The sequence below is a fragment of the Piliocolobus tephrosceles genome, chromosome 13 (assembly GCF_002776525.5).
Source record: "Piliocolobus tephrosceles isolate RC106 chromosome 13, ASM277652v3, whole genome shotgun sequence".
NCBI classification, from domain to species: domain Eukaryota; kingdom Metazoa; phylum Chordata; class Mammalia; order Primates; family Cercopithecidae; genus Piliocolobus; species Piliocolobus tephrosceles.
In genome coordinates, this window is record NC_045446.1 from 14981214 (window position 1) to 14995753 (window position 14540).

Genomic DNA, 14540 nt, shown 5'->3' on the forward strand with positions numbered 1-14540 from the left:
ATAACGAGTTCTGAAATTGAGGCAGTAATTAATAGCCTACCAACCAAAAAATGCCCCAGACCAGGTGGATTCACAACCGAATTCATCTGGTACAAAGGTACAAACAGAGGTACAAAGACGAGCCGGTACCATTCCTTCTAAAACTATCCCGAACAATAGAAAAAGAGGAACTGCTTCCTAACTCATTTTATGAGGCCAACATCATCCTGATACCAAAACCTCACAGACACACAACAAAAAAAGAAAATTTCAGGGCAATGTACCTGGTGAACATTGATACAAAAATCCTCAGTAAAATACTGGCAAACCAAATCCAGCAGCACATCAAAAAGCTTATCCACCACGATCAAGTTGGCTTCATACCTGGGATGCAAGGCTTGTTCAACATATGCAAATCAATAAATGTAATCCATCACATAAACAGAACCAATGACAAAAACCACATGATTATCTCAATAGAAGCAGATAAGGTATTTGGTAAAATTCAACACCCTTCATGCTAAAAACACTCAATAAACTAGGTATTGATGGAACGTATCTCAAAATAATAAGAGCTATTTATGACAAAACCACAGTCAATATCATACTGAATGGGCAAAAGCTGGAAGCATTCTCTTTGAAAACCAGCACAAGACAAGGATGCGCTCTCTCACCACTCCTATTCAACATAGAATTGAAAGTTCTGACCAGCGCAATCAGGCAAGAGAAAGAAATAAAGGTATTCAAATAGGAAGAGAGGAAGTTGAATTGTCTCTGTTTGCAGATGACATGATTGTATATTTAGAAAATCCCATCGTCTCAGCCCAAAATCTCCTTAAGCTGATAAGTAACTTCAGCAAAGTCTCAGGATACAAAACCAATGTGCAAAAATCACAAACATTTCTACGCACGAATAATAGACAAACAGCCAAACCATGACTGAAATCCCATTCACAACTGTAACAAAGAGAATAAAATACCTAGACACCCAACTTACAAAGGATGTGAAGGACCTCTTCAAGAACTACAAACCACTGCTCAAGAAAATAAGAGAGGACACAAACAAATGGAAAAACATTCCATGATCATGGATAGGAAGAATCAATATTGTGAAAATGGCCATACTGCCGGAAGTAATTTATAGACTCAATGCTATCCCCATCAAGCAACCACTGACTTTCTTCACAGGATTAGGAAAAAAAACTACTTTGAATTTCATATGGAACCAAAAAAGAGTCCGCATAGCAAAGACAATCCTAAGCAAAAAGAACAAACCTGGAGGCATCACGCAACCTGACTTCAAACTATATTACAAGGCTACAGTAATCAAAAAGCATGGTACTGGTACCAAAACAGATATATAGACCAATGGAACAGAACAGAGACCTTAGAATTAACACCATACATCTACAGTCATCTGATCTTCGACAAACCTGACAAAAAACAAGCAATGGGGAAAGATTCCCTATGTAATAAATGGTGCTGGGAAAACTGGCTAGCCATATGCAGAAAACTGAAAGTGGACCCCTTTGTTACACCTTATACAAAAATTAACCCAAGATGGATTAAAGACTTAAATGTAAAACTCAAAACCCTAAAAACCCTAGAAGAAAACCTAGGCAATGTCATTCAGGACATAGGCATTGGCAAAGGCTTCAGTGACTAAAACACTAAATGCAATTGCAATGGCCTGGCATGGTGGCTCATGCCTGTAATCCCAACACTTTGGGAAGCCGAGGTGGGTGGATCACCTGAGGTCAGGATTTCGAGACCAGCCTGGCCAACATGGTGAAACCCCGTCTCTACTAAAAATACAAAAACTTAGCTGTGTCTGGTGACTGGCACCTGTAATCCCAGCTACTCAGGAGGCTGAGGCAGAACAATCGCTAGAAACCAGGAGGTGGAGGTTGCAGTCAGCCAAGATCATGGCATTGCATTCCAACCTGGGCAAAAAGAGCGAAACTCCGTCTCAAAGTCAAAAAAAAAAGCAATTGCAACAAAAGCCAAAATTGACAAACTGACAAATGGGATTTAATTAAACTAAAGAGCTTCTGTACAGCAAAAGAAAACATCATCAGAGTGAACAGGCAACCTACAGAATGAGAGAAAATTTTAGAAAGCTACCCTTTGACAAAGGTCTGATATCCAGAATCTACAAGGAACTTAAAAAAATTTTACAAGAAAAAAAAAATCCCATCAAAAAGTGGGTAAAGGACATGAACAGACACTTCTCAAAAGAAGGCATTATGCAGTTAACAAACCTATGCTCATCATCACTGGTCATTGGAGAAATGCAAATCAAAACCACAATGAGATACCATCTCATGCCAGTTAGAATGGTGATTATTAAAAAGACAGGAAACAACAGATGCTGCTGAGGCTGTGGAGAATTAGGAATGCTTTTACACTATTGATGGGACTGTAAATTAGTTCAACAATTGTGGAAGACAGTGTGGCGATTCCTCAAAGATCTAGAACCAGAAATACCATTTGACCCAGCAATCCCATTACTGGGTATATACCCAAAGGATGATAAAGCATTCTACTATAAAGACACATGCACACATATGTTATTGCCCATTCAGTATGATGTCAGCTGTGGGTTTGTCATAGATGGCTCTTCTTATTTTGAGGTATGTTCCTTCGATGCCAGGAATAAAGCCTACTTGCTCATGGTGTATTCACTTTTTGATTTGCTGCTGGATTCAGTTTGCTAGTATTTTCTTCAGGATTTATGCATGTATGTTCATTGGGGATATTGGCCTGAAGTTTTCTTTTTCCCTTTAGTCTCTGCCAGATTTTGATATTAGGCTGATGCCAGCTTCATATAATCAGTTAGGGAGGAGTCCCTCCTCCTCGATTTTTTCAGAATAGCTTCAGTAGGATTGGTACCAGTTCTTTGTACATCTAAAGATGTACATCTTAGATGTGCATCTAAAGAAGGCTAATAGGACTGATAAACTACTTTAATAATGTTTCAAGATACAAAATGGATGTACAAAAATCAGTAGCATGTCTAATAATGTCCAGGCTGGGAGTCAGATCAAGAACATAATCCCATTTATAATAACCGCAAAGAAAATGAAATACCTAGGAATACAGCTAATCAAGGAGGTGAAAGATCTCTACAAATAGAACTACAAAACACTTCTGAAAGAAATTGCAGATGACAAAAATAAATGGAAAAACATTCCATGCTCATGGATTGGGAGAATCTATATCATTAAAGTGGCCATACAACCCAAAGCAATCTACAGATGCAATGCTATTCCTATCAAACTATCAATATCATTCTTCACAGAATTAGAAAAAAACTATCCTAAAATTCATACAGAAGAAAAAAGAGACCAAATGGTCCAAACAATCGTAAGTAAAATGAACAAAGCTGGAGACATAACACTACCCAACTTCAAACTATGACTTTAGGTTTAGTAACCAAAACAGCATGGTACTGGTACAAAACCAGACACATAGACCAGTGGAACAGAATAGTGAACCCAGAAGTAAATCCACACACCTATAACCATGTGATCTCCAACAAAGTCGACAGAAACAAGCAATGAGGAAAAGATTCCCTATTCGACAAATGGTGCTGGGATAACTGGCTAGCCATATGCAGAAGAATGAAACTGGACCCTTACCTTTCATCATACATAAAAATTAACTCAAGATGGATCAAAGACTTAAATGTAAGACCTCAAATTTAAGAAAAAAAAAATCTAGAAGAGAACCTAGGAAATACCCTCTGGATATTGGCCTTGGGGAAGAATTTAGGACTAAGTCCTCAAAACAACTGCAATTAACCAAAAATTGACAAGTGGGACCTAATTAAATGAAAGAGCCTCTGCACAGCAAAGGAAACTATCTACACACACAAAAAACCTACAGAATGGGAGAAATACTCACAAATATACATCTACAAAGGTCTAATATTCAGAATTTGTAAGGAACCTAAACAAATCAACAAACAGAAAACAACCCCATTAAAAAATGGTCAAAGGCAAAAACAAGCAATGGGGAAAGGATTCCCTATTTAATAAATGGTGCTGGGAAAACTGGCTAGCCATATGCAGAAAACTGAAACTGAATCCCTTCCTTACACCATATACAAAAATTAACTCAAGATGGATTAAAGACTTAAATGTAAGATCTAACACCATAAAAACCCTAGAAGAAACCTAGGCTATAATACCATTCAGGACATAGGCATGGGCAAAGACTTCACGACTAAAACACGGAAAGCAATGGCAACAAAAGCCAAAATAGACAAATGGGATCTAATTACACTAAAGAGCTTCTGCACAGCAAAATAAACTATCATCAGAGTGAACAGGCAACCTACAGAATGGGAGAAAATGTTTGCAATCTACCCATCTGACAAAGGGCTAATATCCAGAATCTACAAAGAACTTAGGCAAATTTACAAGAAAAAAACAAGCCCATCAAAAAGGATATTAACAGACACTTCTCAAAAGAAGACATTTATGCAGCCAAATAAACATATGAAAATAAGCTCATCATCACTGGTCATTAGAGAAATGCAAATCAAGACCACAGTGAGATACCATCTCACACCAGTTAGAATGGTGATCATTAAAAACTCAAGAAACAGCAGATGCTGGAGAAGATGTGGAGAAATAGGAATGCTTTTACACTCTTGGGAGTGTAAATTAGTTCAACCACTGTGAAAGACAGTGTGGCGATTCCGCAAGGATCTAGAACCAGAAATACCATTTGACCCAGCAATTCCGTTACTGGGTATATACCCAAAGGATGATAAATCATGCTACTATACAGACACATGCACACGTATGTTTATTGTGGCACTATTCACAATAGCAAAGACTTGGAACCAATCCACATGTCCATCAGTGATAGACTGGATTAAGAAATGTGGCACATATACATCATGGAATGCTATGCAGCCATAAAAAAGGATGAGTTCATGTCCTTTGCAGGGACATGGATGAAGCTGGAAACCATCATTCTAAGCAAACTACCACAAGGACAAAAAACCAAACACCACATGTTCTCATTCATACGTGGGAGTTGAACAACAAGAACACATGGACACAAGATGGGGAACATCACACACCGGGGCCTGTTGGGGGGTGGGGGGCAAGGGGAGGGATAGCAGTAGGACAAACATCTAATGTAAATGACAAGTTGATGGGTGCAGCAAACCAACACGGCACATGTATACCTGTGTAACAAACCTGCATGTTGTGTACATGTACACTAGAACTTAAAGTATAATTTTTAAAAATGGTCAAAGGACATGAGCAGACACTTCTCAGAAGGAGACATACAAGCAGCCAACAAATGTATGTAAAAATGCTAATCATCACCAATCATCAGAGAAATGCAAATAAAAAACCTCAGTGAGATACCACCACACACCAGTCAGAATAGTTATTATTAAAAAGTCAAAAAACAACAAATGCAGGTGAGCCTGTGGAGAAAAGGGAATGCTCACACATCGTTGGTGGAAATGTAAATAGTTCAGCCACAGTGGAAAGCAGTATGGAGATTTCTCAAAGAACTAAAAATAGAACTACCAATCAAGCCCACAATCCCATTATTAGGTATCTACCCAAAAGAATATAAATCGTTCTACCAAAAAGACACATACACTTATAAGTTCATTACAGCACTATGCAGAATACAAAGATAGGAAATCAATGTAGGTGCCCATCAATAGTGAAGTGGATTTTTTTTTAATGTGGTACATATACACCATGGAATCCTATGCAGCCCTAAGAAAGAATAAAATCATGTCCCTTGCCGCAACATGGATGCCGCAGACAGCCATGATCCTAAGCAAATTAACACAGGAACAGAAAACTGAATACCACATATTCTCATTCATAAATGGGAGCTAAACATTGAGCACACGGGACATAAACAAGGGAACAACAGACACCGCAGACTATTAGTGGGGGAAGGGAGGAGAGAGTGTGGGTTGAAAAACTACCTATTGGGTGCTATGCTCACTACCTGGGTGCAATACACCCATGAAACAAGCCTGCACATGTACCCCCATATCTAAAATAGAAGTTGACATTTTAGAAAAAGAAAATCGTTTTTATAGAACAAGGTATTTATTACTTTTCGCTGCGTAACTTAAAACTTAAAAAACTTAGTGCGTTTAACCAACAACCATTCACTTAACTCACTCTTCTACAAGTCAGCAGCTTGTGTTGGCTCAGCTGGGCAGTTCTGGTCTGAGTGGGACTTGGCTGATATTGGTTGGATATGCTCTTTTGCCTGTAGTTCTCTGCAAGGTATGGGCCTGAATGGTCAATAATGACTTCATCTGGTACAACTGAGGCAACTGGGGCTCCTTTTCTCATGGTTTCCTGTTCTTCAGTAGGCTATCCAGGCTCATTCACATGCCATTCTCATGGTTCCAAAAATACAAAAACAGCAGCCTCAAAGCCTTTTGAGGCCTAGGGCTATGAATGGCATGACGTCACTTCCATCACACTGTATCAGTCAAAGTAAGTCATAAGACCATAAAGTTTCAAGAAATGGAGAGATAAATTCAGTCTTTTAATGAGAGTTGCTTCGAGATATTGTGGCCACTTCTGCAAATCTCCTACAAACTGTTTTAGAGCTCTACCAATATAAAAATTCAATTTACTGATAAACGAATACTCTGAAAAGTATATAATTTTAATTTATTTTAGAACCCTTTTCATTCACTCACTACTTGGATAATAATGGATCTCCTCAAGCCATTCCATGACTCCTTCAGGAGCCCAGGGAATGTTTTTGCAAATCCCTAAAATTGAGAGCAATGACACCAGAAAGATTAAAAAAAAAAGAAAGAAAGAAAAAAAAAGACCCAGAACTTAGAGTACAACTGAGTTATGGCTGTGGTGGTACACCAAAACAAAGATCCTTGACTTCCTTCTGCTGTAGTCTCTAGGACCTTCCTGATGTAGGACCTACCCTGCATCTTCAACCTCTGTGAAGCTGAACTGGTCACATGCATTGGCATAGAATAAATACCCTTTATTTGAGCTCCTTGGGAAGTCTTTCCTCAAGTTCTCTATCACAAAACGGTCAAATGGTCTACAAGGGTCAGTGCTGTCTCCTGGAAAAAGAAATGGGATTGAGTTAAAAGAATTCTGTTTCTGTCCTTGCTTCAACACTTGTAAGGTGAATGTCTTTGCCAAGTCTTCCAATTATTAGATTCTCAGAGTCCGTCATCTTTGTGGAGGACTCCAGTTATGCGCCAACAGGTGGATTCTAACCAGGAACAATACTCCGTATCAGCTCCATTAGATGTTTTCAAAGAGAGGAGACGCTCAAGAGAAAATACCAATGATGGGTTTTCTAGAGGGCAACCATTTACTTTCTCCTTGAGATATGCCTAAGACATCTTCACAATAACTACTGTAGAAGAATAATACCTTGTCTACAGTCATAAAGGTAATATTATATTCCCAATCTCAGAAAGCAGGCAATAGTGAACCTACAACTGAAAAGAATCTCATCTCTATGAATGGGTTTATGAACTTCACTGATTACCCAGAGTTGGAATTGCCCTTGTTCTTAGTGTTTCTCAGTTGCTTCCTGGCCATTATTTTGAGAAATATGGAGTGGGTCATTCTGACCCAAGTGCATCTCTTCACCCTATATATTTCTTCCTAACAAATGTCACCCTTTGGGATACCTCAGTCATCATGCCTCAGATCCTGGCCATTCTGGCCAGAGGCAAGACAACCATTTCCTATGGCCACTAATAAAAGCAATGAGATCCTTTTTTCTTCATTTGTGTAGGAACTTAGTGTTTCCTGCCAACAGCAATGGCCATAAGCAGCCCACGGCCCCACACTGAAGCCATGAACTTCAAGACATGTTGGGGTTTTTTTTGGTGGGGATTTGTTGTTGTTGTTGTTGTTGTTCTTTCTCAGACAGAGTTTCATTCCATCACCCAGGTTGGAGTGCAGTGGCACAATCTCAGCTCACTGCAACCTCCACCTCCCGGGTTCAAGTGATTCTCATTTCTCGTGCCTCAGCCACCCAAGTAGCTGGAATTACAGGCATGTACCACCATGCCCAGCTAATTTTTGTATTTTCGGTAAAGATGAGATTTTGCCATGTTGGCCAGGCTGGTCTCAAACTCCTGGCCTCAAATGATCTGCCCACCTCAGCCTCCTAAAGTCCTGGAATTACAGGCATGAGCCACCATGCCTGGCTGACATGCTAGGTTTTGATGGTGAATGTGGTGAATACCTACACCTGAGGACTATCAGGAGCCACTTTCAACACCATCTGCACATTTGCCCACTTCTTCTGTGATGACAATTAGATCAATTCTGTCACATCCTGCCCCTGCTGAAGCTCATCTGACATACTTCAGGAAACAGTAAGATAATCCTTGTGTTCTTTGACAATTTTTATGATTACAGCTGCACTAGGGTCATCCTGATCTCCTGCCTACTAAACATCAGGGCTTTGAGGGTGAAGTCATTAAGTGGCAAAGCCAAGGTTTTATCCGTCCACTTGTGCCTCCCACCTAACTGCTATGACCTTCCTTTGGGATCCTCATCTTCAGACATGTGAAGTATCTCAGATAAATCACTGAAAGAAGACAAGTTGCTATCATGTCCTGCACCATTTTTATTCCTATGCAAAAACTTTTGATCCAAAGTCTAAAGAAGGATATACAAGTTGCCTTCAGAAAGGCCATAAGTAACTTCTGGGTTTTTGAGAGGCTGTAACTCTAGATGAAACTTCTTCTTGGCCAATCTCCTCTTAAAATCCTTAAGCTATTGAAGGATGAGCAGGATGTGACTTCCCCAATAGCTGCTTGACAAACTTACAAGATCAGTTGTTTCCCATTTGTGAACATCCTGCTCCTCCACCTGATTCATGTCTGCCTATTTTCATCTATTCTCTATCCCAAGCCTCTCAGAACCTTCCTGGAACCTGTTTTCCAAGAGTCATAGAATCTAAACATTGGAAGTGCCTTTTAAAGTCATCTTGTCCACCCTACTCCACCACTCCTCTCCATGTCCAAATATCCTTACCTTACTTACCTAATGTTTCCAGAACTATAGTTTTTCCCTTCCCATCTCTTCTCTTGTCAGAACCATCACTCTATTTATCCTGAAAATTTTCACTAAGTGTTAAAAGGGGAAGATTTCAATTATTTTATTTGCATAATTCAAGATTTGGGTTCTGTAGGGGTTCACATATATTTATTTATTGTATAATGAAAAAGACAGTTTAGTAAGTTAAAATTATAACATTTCCTAAAATTATTGTTTCATTGATTTTAAAACTGTTCTTAGGCTAGGCATGGTGACTCATGCCTGCAACCCCAGCACTTTGGGATGCCAAGGCAGGAGAATCACCTGAGTCGAAGAGTTCGAGACCAGCCTTGGCAATAAAGTGAGACCTCGTCTCTATAAAAAAGAAAAATTATAATTAAAAACTGTTCTTACGTTATATATTGGGTGGGTATCTCAAAGTTCTGTCATTATCTCACCCTTAGAATGTAAGCCAAAAGTCGGTGAGTCCATAAAAGAGATTTGAAGGAGCAGTCACTTTCTCCTGCTTGTCTTGAAGGGGTAAGCTGCCTTGTTGTGAGAGATGTGGCCATATGGCAAGGACCTAATGGTGGCTTCTAAGTCAGTCCCTGGCTGACAGCTGGCCAGGAAATGGGCACCACAGCTATGCAAATAGCAGGCAAATGAATTCAACCAACAACCTGAAAGAGTTTGGAGGAGGACCTTGAGCCTCAGATGAGACTGAAGCCCCACACAATAACTTGATTTCCGTCATGAAAGACCATGAGCAGACAACCCCTATGCTGACTCTTGACTCATGGAAATTATAAGATTTGTGTTGCTTTGAGCTGCTACATGTAGTAACTTGTTATTCAGCAACAAAAAATTACTTGTAAACTAAAAGTTAGGTTTAAAGCAGAGGCCAATAAGCTTTCTCCATAAAGGGCCAGAGTAAACATTTTAGGCTTTTCAAACCAAATGGTCTTTCTCACAGGTACTCAAGTCTGCCATTCTAGTGAGAAGAAGCCTTTGGGCAATACACAAACAAATGAGTGTGGCTGTATTGCAATAGACTTATAACAGGCAGCAGGCTAGATTTGTACTATGGGCCATAGCTTGCTGATCCCTGAGTTAATGCATATCCAGTACTTGGTACAGGAGTTGGCACATAGTAAGTGATGATTCCTTTGGTAATCATCATCATTAAAAGAAGGGACTGGCTCACACTGATTCTGGCCCATGATCATCAGATGGAATTACCTACATCCCATGCCATCACTTGTCTTAGCTTCTTCAGGCTGCTGTAACAAAATGTCATTAACTGGGTGGCTTTTAAACAACAGAAGTTTACTTCTAATAGTTCTGAAGTCTAGGAAGTCAAAGATCAAGGTGCTAGCAGATTCCATGTCTGGTCAAGGCCCACTTTCTGGTTCATAGGTGGCACCTTCTTGCTGTGCCTTCAAGTCACAGAAAGGGACCGGCAGCTACCTGGAGCCTCTTTCATAAAGGAACTAATTCCATTCATCAAGGTTCTGCTATCATGACCTAAGCATCTCCCAAAATTTCCACCTCCTAACACCATCACGTTGGTGATCATGTTTCAATGTATGGATTTGGGGGACACAGTTGCCATGCACCCTAAACAGGTGTCTGCTGCTCATGGCAGCTCCTGAAGTTTTGTCTGCTTTAATAAAGTTTTCGCTAGAGAATAAAATACCTAGGAATACAACTTACAAGGGACATCAAGGACCTCTTCAAGGAGAACTACAAACCACTGCTCAAGGAAATGACAGAGGACACAAACAAATGGAAAAACAGTCCATGCTCCTGGATAGGAAGAATCAATATCATGAAAATGGCCATACTGCCCAAGGTAATTTATAGATTCAACGCTATTCCCATCAAGCTACCATTGACTGTCTTCACAGAATTAGAAAAACTACTTTAAATTTCATATGGAAGCAAAAAAGATCCCATAGAGCCAAGACAATCTTAAGCAAAAAGAACAAAGCCAGAAGCATCACGCTACCTGATTTCATATATGCTACGAGTCTACAGTAACCAAAACAGCATGGTACTGGTACCAGAACAAATATATAGACCAAAGGAACAGAACAGAGGCCTCAGAAATAGCACCACACATCCACAACCATCTGATTTTTTACAAACCTGACAAAAACAAGAAATGGGGAAAGGATTCCCTATTAAATAAATGGTGTTGGGAAAACTGGCTAGCCATATGCAGAAAACTGAAACTGGACCCCCTCCTTATACCTTATACAAAAATTAACTCAGGATGGACTAAAGACTTCAATGCAAAACCTAAAACCGTAAAAATCCTAGAAGAAAACCTAGGCAATACCATTCAGGACATATGCATGGGCAAAGACTTCATGACTAAAACACCAAAAGCAATGGTAACAAAAGCCAAAATTGACAAATGGGATCTAATTAAACTAAAGAGCTTCTGCACAGCAAAGGAAATATCATTAGAGTGAAAAGGCAACCTACAGAATGGGAGAAAATTGTTGCAATCTATCCACCCAACAAAGGTCTAATATCCAGAATCTACAAGGAACTTAAACAAATTTACAAGAAAAAAAAACAAACAACTCCATCAAAAAGTGGGCAAAGGATATGAACACACACTTCTCAAAAGAAGACATTTATGTGGCCAACAAACATATGAAAACAAGCTCATCATCACTGGTCATTAGAGAAATGCAAATCAAAACCACAATGAGATACCATCTCACGCCAGTTAGAATGGCAATCATTAAAAAGTCAGGAAACAACAGATGCTGGAGAGGATGTGGACAGTGTGGTGATTCCTCAAGGATCTAGAACTAGAAATATCATTTGATTCAACAATCCCATTACTGAGTAGATACCCAAAGGATAAATCATTCTACTTTAAAGACACATGCACATATATGTTTATTGCAGCACTATTTACAATAGCAAAGACTATTGCAACACTATTTACAATAGTAAACCCAAATACCCATCAATGATAGACTGGATAAAGAAAATGTGGCACATATACACCATGAAATACTATGCAGCCATAAAAAAGAATGAGTTCACGTCTTTTGCAAGGACATGGGTGAAGCTGGAAGCCATCATTCTCAGCAAACTAACACAGGAATAGAAGACCAAACACCACATGTTCTCACTCATAAGTGGGAGTTGAGCAATGAGAACACATGGACACAGGGAGGGGATCATCACACACCAGGGCATGTACTGGGGTGGGGGTCAAGGGGAGAGATAGCATTAGGAGAAATACCTAATGTATGAGGGGCTTAAAATCTAGATGACAGGTTGGCAGGTGCAGCAAACCACCATGGCACATGTACACCTACGTAACAAACCTGCATGTTCTGCACAAGTATTCCAGAACTTAAAGTGTAATTAAAAAAAAAAAAATTAAAGCCTTTGCTGTCACTTTTTGGAAGTCAGTTCACCAGCAAACAGAAAACTTACAGAAAGTCGCCATTTTGGATTCTTAGCATTCTTTGTGAAGATATTGCAAGAAATGTTATGAAACGGACAGTGTGTGCTAAGTTCTATTTGTACATTCATACTCTATGTATAAAATAAAGATTCATACATGTAATAAAACATTGACATAAGAAGAAAAAGTCAAATGAATAAACCAGTTGGATTTCTGCCATTTAAATTCTGCAAATTTAAAGATGCCACAACATATATTCTATATTTTGGAGAATTATGGTTTGGACCCAAACTGCATCCCTATGAATTCACATAATATTTATTTTAGTAGATAAATCACAGATGGACAGAGAGAGCTTATTGAGTCATACACTGTCAAAATGAGACACTTTATTGGAAATACAAGCATGGATGCTGGTTTATCATTCATCATGACTAATTATGGAAAAGAGAAAGTGATATTGATTTTGATCCATTTGCTGGAACAGGTGGCCTCCTCATAGCATCTGCTCATTTTGATGCATATGTGTATGAGACAGGCATCAACGATAACACAGTTCATGGCTCAGGAAAGGCAGGTAAGAAAAACCAAAAATGGAGAGGACCATATGAAAACATTAGGGCAAATCTTTGTCAGTATGGTTTAGAGAAGGTAATACTTTCTCTAATACATTTCAACAAATATGGTTGACCACATTAAATTTCCTGGTTTCAGATACATCTAAACTTTCCTGGAGAACGGCACATATTTTAATGCAGTAATTACTGATCCTCCGTATGGCATTAAAGAGTCTACAAGAAGAACAGGTTCACGGAAGGAAATATCAATGGGGATAGAAAAATGTCCAGGAAGCCACATTCCTTGAGTTATCATCACAGTAATGTGTTTTTTGACCTGCTAAACTTTGCAGCTGAGACTCTCATGTTATTTGGAAGACTAATCTATTGGTTACCAATATATACAGCAGAATACACTGAAGAGATAACACCCCCACACTCCTATCTGAAGCTCATTAGCAACTGTAAGCAGAAGCTTTTCAACCACACATCAAGGTGCTTGATTACAACGGAAAATGTCAAGAAATGTGAAAACCGGGACCAGTATTCACATATGCTAAGTGATCATTTTCTTTTTTATCTTTTTTCTTTCTTTCTTTTTTTTTTTTTTTTTTTTTTTTGAGACGGAGTCTCGCTCTGCCGCCCAGGCTGGAGTGCAGTGAGTGGCACAATCTCAGCTCACTGCACCCTCCGCCTCCCAGGTTCACGCCATTCTCCTGCCTTAGCCTCCCGAGTAGCTGGGACTACAGGTGCCTGCCACCACGCCCCGCTAGTTTTTTGTATTTTCAGTAGAGACGGGGTTTCACTGTGTTAGCCAGGATGGTCTTAATCTCCTGACCTCGTGATCCGCCCGCCTCGGCCTCCCAAAGTGCTGGGATTACAGGCGTGAGCCACCGCGCCCGGCCTTAAGTGATCCTTTTCTGACATACTAAGATCATAATTTCTTCCATGAGAAATATATTAAAGGGGTAACAAAAAGTATTGCTAAAGAAGAAAACTCCAGCCAGAAATGAAAATTAAGATTTGACAATGAAGAAAGAATAATGATTTAATAGAATACACATCTAGATGTGAATTTCATGTATGATCCAAAAAACAAGTACTATTTTAATATATGTTAAATGAAAAAAATAAACACTACGAAGTAAATTGAACAATTGTTTTAAAGTTGTCTTTGTTTTATAGATGTTTTTGTTGTATGTATTACAAGTCTTTTGAACCTTATTTAATATATATTTGTACTTTTAAATGTTAATGGAGATTGACTCAAAACAGTTATATTTTTACAATTAATCTACAAGAAAATTAAATTTTTTTAACTTTTAAGTACAATGGTGCATGTGAAGGTTTGTTACATAGGTAAACTCACGTCATAAGGGATTGTTGTACTGATTATTTCATCACCCAGGAATTAGACCCAGTACCCAATAGTTATCTTTTCTGCTTCTCTCCCTCCTCCTACCCTCCACCCTCAAAAAATTAATATTCTTGACTCTCTAAACATCTCTGCCAGATATAAGCAAG

General features: G+C 39.0%; 1 pseudogene; it reads left to right on the forward strand.

Annotated features, from left to right (window-relative positions):
- Window positions 1–7214: 7214 nt before the first annotated feature.
- LOC111544785 lies at window positions 7215–14029 on the forward strand (annotated as a pseudogene).
- The last annotated feature ends 511 nt before the right edge of the window (window positions 14030–14540 follow it).